This window comes from Callorhinus ursinus, unplaced genomic scaffold (genome assembly GCF_003265705.2).
Source record: "Callorhinus ursinus isolate GAN/ISIS: 27379988/994484 unplaced genomic scaffold, GSC_fseal_2.0 scaffold58, whole genome shotgun sequence".
Lineage (NCBI taxonomy): Eukaryota > Metazoa > Chordata > Mammalia > Carnivora > Otariidae > Callorhinus > Callorhinus ursinus.
The window spans coordinates 1,059,207-1,070,094 of NW_027397120.1; positions in this window are offsets into that span (position 1 = coordinate 1,059,207).

Below are 10,888 nucleotides of genomic sequence, written 5' to 3' on the forward strand. Positions count from 1 at the left end.
CGGCTCCCTCCTTTCTCAGGGCACGTCCGAGCCGCTGTCCTCCGGGGAAGGGGGCATAGTGGGGCCACAGACACACACGGGGCTCGACTCTCCTGCCTACCCAGGACAGAGGGACATGGACCTGGGCTCTTGCCTAAGTGCTCCCTCCTTCAGAGTCCACCGGGCTCCTCCCAGGGATGCAGCATGGACGCCCAGCCAACTCCGGGACGCCCACCTCCTTTCCTTGCGGGTTTCCTGAACAGCGTCCTGGAAGTGCGAGCCCCCTGCCCACTCCCTGGCTGTGGCAGGCAGGCATGCTCACCACACACTTTCCCTCCGGGCCAGCCAGACTCCCCTTTCCTAGAGACCCCTCTCCCCTCATCCGCTACTCCCACGGGCACTGAGCTCATTGTTAGACGGGGCTGTGCAGGGTCCGAGGGGCTTTGCTGCGCAAGCCTGGGGTGGGGCGAGAGGGAGCCGCTTCCACCAGCTTCCCCACAAGCAGAGGGAGCTCTGACGAGTCCAGACCGTCTGCAAAGACAGCAAAGCAGGAGTTGAAGGGACAGATGGACAGAGACAGACCAACAGAGCCTGAGAACGCTGGAGGCAGTAAAAGAGGGGAGACTGAGGCCCAGGGGCCCTGACAGCCTCTGAGCCCTGCCTGGGGCCCCCTGGTCCCGGGCTTCCAGAGCTGGCCTCCCTCGGGGCCTGCCGCACCCTGCCAACACCGGCAAGCCAGCAGCGGGGCTTCGATATGCTGTCCGGTCCCGCCTCAGATGACGCAGCCCAGACCCTCAGACCATGGGGCTCCTTGTGCCAGCTGGGAGCATGGGCACAAGTGACCGCACGACTCCGGGGTTCCTCATGGTAAACGACATCAGGCTGGAAGGGGGCCGGGGCAGCGGCCACCGGAGGAGATGCCAAGCAAGTCTTGGGCCAGAGGTAAAGGACGTCCTGAAGTACTCACAAGACCAGAAACAAAACCTTCACAAGAATCGAATTTGAGCCGAGGGAGGGGACCTGCTTCGTGGGCGAGCCACACCTGGACCATCACTGGTGGGAATGTCAGCTCAGGCCCTGAGAGGGGCCCCCCGGCCGTGGGCAGGCAGCAGGGCCGGGAACATGACCAGTCCTGCAGGGCGAGGGGAGGGGGCAGCCTGGCCAGAGCCTGGGGACTGCTCGTGCAGGCCATGGTCACACAGCCCAGGGCAGGAGGGGTCATGACCCAGCTGTCCGTAGCAAACAGACGTCCGCAGGCAAGCCTGAGCTCAGCCTCTGGGCCAGAGCAGAAGGGGAAAGGGTAGACAGGGCTGTGGGAGAGATGGAGCGTGAGCATCACCCCCAGGATCCTTAAGTTGTTTTCCTAAGACTGAGCAGGGAGGGGACGCCCCCCTTCCCCAGGCTCACCCCCCACCTGCAGGACGAGGTGGACCCCAGGGTCACCAGCCTCTGCAGGGGGTGGGCAGGTGGCCAGGCCACACCCTTGCTGGGGAGGCCCCTCCCTTCCCCCCAAGGGGTCACTGGGGTTAGCAGCCCCTAGGTGGTGGCTTTTCTTGCAGAATCAGTGGAGGGGCTTCTTCTCTCAGCCCACAAGAAACAATCACGAATTTACTCTAAGAATAATTTCAGTATACTCATCCCCTGCAGACCAAATAGAGTCGGGACATTGCCCTAGAATTGGCTTAGGAGCGTGCCCAGGACATGGCTCTGGGATGGCCTGTCCCTAGGACTCGGCTCCTGGCAGCCCCACTAGCCCCTAACCCTGCCCCGGGTCAGGCAGGAGCATGGAAACTTTCCTCAACTTTCCTGCTCTCATGGCAGAAACTGGCTCTCAGGCCAGGCTCCTTCTGCTGGGATCCTGCTTCTCCTGGCCAGTGGGGCACCCCTCCTACTGTGATCCGGGTTTGCACGGCACTGCCCTCTCCATGGGGCTCCCCGGTGATGCTCTGACGACCTGGTTCTTGGAGTTCCTCTTGGCAGCCCCAAGCCCCGTCAACATGTGCTTCACTGAGTCACAGGAGGAACCTCCCAGAGCTCCTGGTCGGTATGGCCTTTCTCTCCTTCCTGGCAGGCCCAGGCTCAGCCCAGCAGCGGCGGTCCTGGGGCCTCAGGGTCCTGCAGCCAGCTGTGTTCGAAAGAGCCAGGGAGTCCAGCCCCTGGGACAGAGCAGGCAGAGAGCGGGGGACGGGCTCTCGGGATTGGCCACTGGCTGTGCCGTGGGGCTCAGGGAGACGAGGCTCAGCAGATGACCTGGAAGGACGGGGCTGCGGTCAGCCCCAGAGCCGCAGAGTGGGGGGGGGGGGAAGAGGAAGTGGACTGGGGGAGGGGCTGAGGAGTGTTCTGGCCCAGACCATGCCTCTTGCCTCCAGACGTCATCCTCGGGGGTGTGGGCCCCAGGGCAGGAGGGGGACAAGGAGGAAGCCACCAGCCTGCAGACACTTGGCCACCTCCCCCCCCCCCCCCCCGGTGAGACTCTCAGCCCCGTGCAGTTGAGGCATATGACAGCATCTGGTCAGGTGTGCACAGAGCCTCATGGGTGCCCTGCCCCGTGCCCTTAGCCAGCGAGAGTGAGCTCAGACTGCGTCCGCCTGCCCTAAACTAGCCTCGGGTGTCAGTGCTTCCAGGCAGCCCGGGGAGTCTCCTTGGTACCGTCCGGGCGCTATGGTGACCAGCATGGTCAGGGGCTCGTGCTCACCATGGCCCCGGGGAGGCAGCTCACCTGTTGCCCGCACCTTCCCATACTGGCCAGGTTTGGGGCGGCCTGAGGGGCACCAGGGAACTCTGCCGGGCTCCACCCTGAAGCCCAGATGCAGTCTTGCCCACTTTCCGGTAGACAGGAAGACCGCGCTGGCCCGGGACACCACCCTCAGGAAAGTGAGCACTGGGGGTGGTGGGGGACATGGAAGACTCCAGGGGCAGCCTGGCTCTCCCCTTTCGGGCGTGTCTTTAAGTGTGGCAGCCCCTCAGAGACGCTGCTCACAGGGGCGGTGGTCCGGGCCTGATGGGGGGGAGCACAGGGCTCTGGGCATCTCCCTCAGCTCTGGCGTGACCTCAGGCAAACCACCGTACTTCCCAGCCTCGGTCTCCCCATCGGTGGAGGGATGCACAGCAGTAGGGTCGGCCCCCAGGGCTGTGTGAGGGCAACAGCAAGCAGAGAAGGACCACAGCCAGCGCCTGGCCTCGGGGCACCAGGGTCTGTGGGTTCAGCCCCCAGTCTGGGTTAACGGGTGTGCGGGGTCGTGAGGAGAACTGGCCTGGCTCACACCCAGCCCTCCAGACCATGCACAGGAAAGCGATTTCATGGAACCAGCCTGCTAATCACATGACTCTCAAAACATGAGCTTTGCAACTTGAAGTTACATAAAGAGGAGAAGCGCTTTCTGGCTGAGCGTCCTCCTGACGGCCCCCCGCACGCCTGCCGGTGCAGAGCCAACCGTCTCTAGGCTCGGGAAAGGCAAACCAGAGAGGCCCCGCTCCAGGCTATTTTAAGCACGGACTTAAAAAGTAAAAGCAGCTGTAAAGTGAAAAGTTTTAGGAACATTTCCATTTCCTGGAGTGATGGAACGGAGAGCCCAGGCCCCAGGCAGCAGGATCCTCCACTGGCAGAGGTGACACGTCCAGGCCTCTGCCAGCCAGACCCCGGCTCTGGGTATGGCGCATCCTGGCCTTGGGCAGGCAGCCCGGTCTGGCGGTCTGGTGGGGCCCTCTAAGTGCCGAGTTTCGGTGATTCACTGGGGCGGGCGGTGCTGGGCAAAGGCCGAGGTGGGCGTGGCCCGCGGGGACGCAGCTTTGGAGCAGAGGACGCCCCACCCTGACCCTCCCACAGCCAGCCCTGCCACGGGCCTCCAGCTTCCCCCACGACGGCCTCTAGGGCCCAGGCCAGAGTCCTCCTTGGTCCCTGGGGACCCTCCTGGCATTCCTCTGTTGCCCGAGGCGCCTGCCCGGAGGCCTTGGACCCAGATTCTGGAGCAGAAGGGAAACCGCACCCCCTCGGGGCTGAACGCACCCCAGCTCTCAATAGCCCCTGCCCAAAAGGCCGAGCCAACGAGCAGCCCTGGGCTGGGGGCTCTGCCTGAAGACTGAGCTGGGACTCCCAAAATACCACCCCTGACAACAGGGCCACAGTAAAGACGGAGGTTTCTTTCAGTTCCAGTGACGAGGAGCAGGGGACCCTCTGGAGTGCCCACCAGCGGCCCCATCCCAGGCGCCGGCACAAAGCGCGTCTAGGCCCCTGGAAGGGGGATCACCCACATGTCCAGGCTGCCATGGAGGTTCTGCAGGACCAGGGGGTCCCACACCAATGTGCCCACCTGCCTTGGGGCCTGCGCCTACCTCTGGACTGGACCCATCCCGTCCCCACAGCCCGAGGCTGGGGAGGCCCAGCAGAGCGGTCATGGAGGTGGCCCTCACCTCCTGGTCTGCGTCCTCAGTTTCCCTCTCCCTCTGCGTGCCCCTCACTCCAATCTACAGGGTCCACTGGCGGACCTGGCCATGTCCAGTGTCGATGGGGCTGCACACCTGCTCACAGACCACAGGGCTCAGGGTAGGGCGCCCCCCGCCAGCAGGAGTGTCCAGATGTGGGCCAGTGCTGAGGGTCCTGTCTCTGGGGTCTGAAGGGTTCTTGCACCTAGTGGTGCTCACAAAGGGATGCCGAACAGGTGGGATCCCCCGGAGGGGGCAGCTTGGGGTCCTTGAAGGCCTCTTTCCCCCCTTCTGGTCCCCTGCTTCTGGGCCAGGGATGGTCCTGCCTCCAGCCCTGGGCTGACCCTGTCTTGGGCCTGACTGTTGGCTTTTTGAGTCTTGTGGGGAGCAGGCTGTTTGCCCAAGCAACCCTCTGTCCCACCCCGACCCAGAGCGCCCCCAGGGGCCTGGACATTGTCTGCTCCCAGGACCTGGGCCCTATGCTGGGGGGACACACACAGCACTCGCTGGTTGGTGGGCGGCTGGTCCATCTCCTGCGGAATCCCGGCACCTACCCCATCGTGGGGGCTGGTCCCCTCCAGCGAGAGGAGGGAAGGGAGGTTCCCAGGCTTGGGAAGGGGGAGCGAAGGAGGGAGGAGGGAGGAAGGAAAGGGATAAAGGAGCAGAGGGCTGGAAGCACAGGCTCTGATCCAAAAGTGGGATTTCTAGAAATGAACCAAGCACTGGGAGGAAGAAGCTCCGTCCGCGGCCCCCCAGCGAACGGCCGTATCTTGCCTGTGTCCTTCCTGCTCCCCAGGCCGCTGCGCAGAGCCCCTCCCCCCACAGTTCTAGGGGAGCCCAGCCACCCACTCTCCCGCGTCCCTGGAGGCCCCGGCGCCCGTGCTCAGCTCCACGCAGGCCTGGTCAGCAGGGTAGGGATGGCCGGCACCTCCCCCCAGCACAGGGCACGGGGTGGCCAGCCAGTGGGTGCTGCTACTGACCATGCCGTGGGGCAGAGGGCGCAGGGAGGACGCCCCCTGGCCGGCAGCCCCATGTCTTCTCTCCGCTGCCACCACCTGCCTGGGTCGTGAGTGTGTGGAGGCTGGACCTGGCCTGGGCTGCAGAAATGCCTCTTTTGTCTCTCATCCCCCAAATCAAATGTTGGCTTTTTATTTTCTCATTAGGGCAGTGTGGGCAAGTAGGCCTGACCCCCCCCCCATTTACCAGCCCAGCCCTCCTCACTCCTGACACCCACCTACACTCCCTCTGGGGCAGGCGATCCCTCTGTGCTGAAGCATATGCTCAGCCAGCTCACCTGTGCACACCTGTATCCCCTGCAAGGTGGGCCCAGACGGCAACTGTCCCGACCTGGGCTCCAGCGTGAAGAGGCCGTCAATCAGCCCGGAATGCTGGCTTCACTCGGTCCAGATGCCGGGCGGCCCACGTGGGGTGGCGTCTCTTTCAGGGTCACCTTCCCCGTGGGCCGAGTCCACGGGCCCCAGTGAAGGGGCCGTGCCCACTCCCCGGGCCTCAGCTGCAGGCCAGGCTCCAGCCAGGGCGGCGAGTCCGAGGGGCCCAGGACTCTGGATGTGGAGCAGGACACCTGGGTGGGGCAGAATTCCTGCCTTTCCCTTGGCTTCTTGGGCAATCCAGCCCTGTTAGTGACATACTTCGAGGGCAGGTGGAGGGGACATTCACGTGGGGCTGCATGGGCACGAGACGTCAGCAGCTGTGTGTGGGCAGCTGTAAGCGGACTTGTGGTCACCCGTGACCGACCGGTGTCCCCGTGGCTCGGGTCTGCAGCATGGCGCCTGTGTGAGCCTTATAGCCCCCAGCCTCTTGGGTCTGGGGCTCGCCAGCACCCTTCTCCCTGCAGAACTGTCCCCTGCGAGCTGAGGGGCCCCCTAGATAGCGTTCACCGCTTGACCACATGGCTCCACATTCTTCCCCAGGCACCAGCCCTGGGAAGTGGGCGCTCAGGATCGCGGTCACAGAGACCTCACGAGGGCTCTGCAACCCCAAGGCAGACAGGTTGGACCTGGCTTGCAGCCTTTCAGGAGGAAAAGTCTCATCTTTGCCATGAGGTCTAGGAGAAAAGCATGGAAATGGGTTTCTTCTGGCCCAGGAGGGAGGGGCATCTGGAGAGGCCCCATTGTGGGGTCAGGGGTGAGCAAGTGAAACTCCCAGGCCTGGCTGGCTTCGCTCTCTCCTCTGGAAACCCCTCAGGTCCCAGCCTCAGCTGTGCAGTTATCGGGTGATCGCGGTGCTCGGCGGGGGCGGGGGGGGGGGTGCCTGTGCTTTGGGCTAAGCCCCGTGGGCGCCAACACGGCACGGTCTGTGCCTCTCTGGGTATCACAGAACATCCATGGCCTAAGTGCCATTTTGGCTCCCCGACTTGGGCACCATCCTCGTTAGTGTTTGGTAGGTCACAGCAGGCCCCCTCCCACAGCCCAGGGACATTCCTGCACTGAGCGCTCTGGGGAAGTTCCTGTTTCCCTAGGGGCTTCCTGAGGAGCCTGGGCTGGGCCCCCCGCCTCTTGGATCTCACTCCGTTTCTGTCCAGAAAGGGAGTGGGCGGCTCTGCCCCAGGATGTCCGGCTCATGTTCTCTGAGTGCAGTTAGCTCGTTCTGGTACACCGGCGCTTTCTCGCCCCACTGCTGTGTGGGTGCAGCTTTAACACCAGAAGTGACCCCACAGAGCTGAGAAGGGCACCAGCAGCTCTGCGATGAGGCTGGCGTCCAGCCCTTGGGACAGGCTCTCCTCCAAGCGGTCTCTGGCCTTGGAGGTCGCTGGGGTCTGAGGCCATGGCTGGAGACAGTGCTGGCTGAGTCTGAAGTCCTGGGTCAGCATGGGAGCAGGAGCGTGGAGTGGGTGGAGGACCCTGCATGCATGCCCTTGGGTCAGTCTCCTGTGTGGGGGCAGGGGGTTAACTGGAGGGTTTCCGAGGGAGGGGCTCTTCGCGGGGGTCTGGCTCCCACAGAGCAGCATCCAGGGGCCACCTGCTTCTTCACCAGCAGAATGACCATCCCGAGGGCCATGACGTTATGTGAGCGGCTCAAGGTAACCCAGAGAGGTGCTGGCCTGATGGTTGTTTTTCCTGTGGAAACAGACCACAGACCGGGGTACCCAGGGGACGTCTGCACCTGAGGTAGCTCAAGCTCCCACAGGCTCTGAGGCGGTGACTTCCCTCCTTGGGAAACCAAAACGACCTCTGGGGACAGGTGCAGGGCCAGCTTCCCAGGGTGTGGGCTGGATAGTCCCACAGGACGTTGGGCTTCGAAGGGCCCCTACTTGTCCTGAAATTCTGAATCATTTTCCAAACAGGGGTCACGTTTGCATTTGACCCCCACATCCACAGTTTCTTCAGGAAGCACTCTGGCCTTTGTGAAGGGCCAGGAGCTGCTGTGGGGGCCTCAGTGGGGTGCCCAGGAGAGGGGTGGCTGGGTGGGAATAAGGCAGGAGGGGACTCCAACCCCTGGCCCAGGGAGGGCTTGAGCGTCCAGGGTCGGGGGGACCAGGCAGCCCGACCGCCCCGGCCATGTCCTTTGCTTTTCCAGGGGCTCTGAGAGGGGAGCCCCCCCAGGAGGGGCTCTGTCCCAGCCTAATAATAACTCCCAGCCTGGCCCCAGCGGCCAGCTATTTTTAGAGCCCCTAACCCAGCCCCCATGTGACTCAGCAAGACCTCAAGCTGGGATGAGAAAGTCGTGGGGTGGCCCGCGGCCAGGGTGCTCCCGGCAGCCAGGTGGGCGTGAGCAGCGGGGGCCCAGAAGCAGGCCAGGCCGGCAGAGGAGCCCTCCCACTCTGGCCTCCTGGGCGCCTCAGGCCCTCCGCCTGCCGGCCCCCCCCCCCCCCCCCCGCCGCCGGCTCCTCCCCCCACGCCCAGCATGGAAAATCTGATGTCAGAATTCCAGTGTTGGCAAAGAATGTGGCTGACCTTCACCTCCTGGAGAGCCATGAGGCCCAAGGGGCTGGGCCTGGATCCCCCCCCAGGTGTCCCTAAGCACCCTGGGACCATGGCCCCCGTCCCCTCTCTGACGCCCCCCAGTTGGCCCTGGCCCCCTGCTCTGGGGGTCTCACCCCAGCACTGAGCACCTGAAGGCACCACCCAGTGTGTCCCAGGCTGGTGCTGCCCCCAGCAGCCGGGTTCATCTGGGTGGCCGGCCAGGCCATTTGTTACTAGAAGGGTTTCTGGAGCAGGTCAGCCAGGCTGAGTGCAGTGGGGGTGGCGAATCCCTAGCCCAGCTCCACGCACTGCCCCGCCTGGCGGGCTTGAGGCCCCTGATCCTGTCCACTCCTTCAAGAAGTGTCTGCAGGATGTGGGGAGGGCCGTGGGATCAGCAAGAGACCTGCATACATGCATGTGAGCATGCTCACGTGTCAAGGTGTGTGTGTGCGTGCAGCCCACGTGTGTACACATATATACGTGTGTGCTCACGTGTTACGGTGTGTGTGCATGCGGCCCACATGTGTACATGTATATACGTGTGTGCTCACGTGTTACGGTGTGTGTGCATGCAGCCCACGTGTCACATGTATATACGTGTGTGCACTCACGTGTCACGGTGTGCGCATGTGTGCGGCCCACGTGTGTACACGTGCGTGCTCACGTGTCACGGTGTGCGCATGTGTGCGGCCCACGTGTGTACACGTGTATACGTGCGTGCTCACGTGTCACGGTGTGTGCATGTGAGTGCGGCCCACGTGTATACACGTATATACATGTGTGCGCTCATGTGTCATGGTGTGTGCGCGCATGCGGCCCACATGTGTACACGTATATACGTGTGTGCGCTCACGTGTCACGGTGTGTGCGCGCGTGTGGCCCACGTGTGTACACGTATATACGCGTGTGCTCACGTGTCACGGTGTGTGCGTGCGGCCCACGTGTGTACACTACGTGTGTGCTCATGTGTTACAGTGTGTGCGTGAGTGCAGCCCACGTGTGAACACATATACATGTGTGCTTGTGTACATGCTATGCACTGTGCATACGTGTATGGTACTTGTGTTCACATGTACACAAACGTGTGTGCACATGCGTATGTGGGAGCTTTACTCCCTTGGAAGTACACTGAGTTTCTGCAGCACCTTCTGATCTTGTGGACGCACCCTGACAGGTGTCCCCACTGGGCTGCCCGGCCCCTTCCCACCGAGCAGGAGCTGTGCCCCCAGCTGAGGGAGAGGAAGGAGGTGAGGGCTCTGTGGGGACCCCGGTCTCTGCGGTGGGCAGGGATCCCTGTGCACGGGGGGTCCCCCGTGGAATCGGGGAGATCAAACTGAGGGGTACGTGGAGCTGGGGGCTGTGCGTGGACTTGGTGAGGATCCCAGCCGGAAAGGGCAGGTCTTAGGAGCCCTGGCCCCCCCTTTCCTGGCAGGTCCCATGGCTTCTGGCCGGCCCTCACCTTGGCAAACACAGATGCAGACAGCAGGGAAGGGGGGCAGCCTAGGGTGCCCGGCTTCCCACGCCCTGGGGGGCCGGCTCGCACCCAGTCACTTCTGCTTGGTCTTCCCGGGCACCACCAAGTGTCCTGTTGCCATCCAGCTGTGGGCTGTCTGTTGCCATTTATTTCCCAGAATGTGGGGATTCGGAAGAGCGGCTTTGCTGGCGTTCACCTTGGACTCACAGCCTTTGGATCGGCGGCTGTTTGTTTTCTCTGCTTCAAGCGTCAGGACGCTGCTCAATTTAGGGAAGACGTTGCTTCCCAAAGATGGATAATGACAGTAATTATACCCAACTGCTCTGCCTCTTCTTCCTAAGTTCGTCTTCAGTGAAGTAAGGAAAAATGAAAGGCCGTTTTCTGGAATGGAAGTATTATGCTGTTTTTTCCATTAACTTCAGAATCACTTAGAAGGTTTTCATTTAAAATATTTGGCTGCCGGCCCCTGTCAGGGACTTCTTCTTAAACTTCCCACTAAGACACCCCTGAGACAGAAACACGGAAACCCACCCGACCTGGGGAACCTGGGCAGGGATTTCTGCTGGCTGGTGGACACCGACGGATATCCCCTGCCCCCTGCTGGCCACATGCCGGCCCCCTCAGCCTCCTGCTCAGGAACCCCAGCCTGTGCCCACCAGAAACCTGCGTGGCCCTCTCGGCCGTGGGGGCCACTTTCTGAGGCGGCTGTGCTGGTTCCCAAGAGCCCCTCAAGGCTCCCGCTTCACTGAATCCCCATGGGCCATCGGAGGGCAGCAGACCTCCCCTCGGTGCATGGGACCCTGTCTGGAGGGCTCCCCATGGGGCCTGAGGGCCAGGCTAGCGGGAGCCGTGGACACAGGGCCTGGGACAAAGGTGATTGGAGGACAGAGGACCCCTAGACATGGGCCCCCCAGGGGCTCCATGCAGCAACCCTTATGAGAGGGGGTGCAGCACCCCCCTGGGAAGGAGGAAAACCAGTCCCCAGTCCTGCCATTTGCAGACATGGGATGGAACCCTGTGTGCACACGTGTGTACCTGCACGTACACACACCACAACACACACCACATACAACCACACACACGTACACAC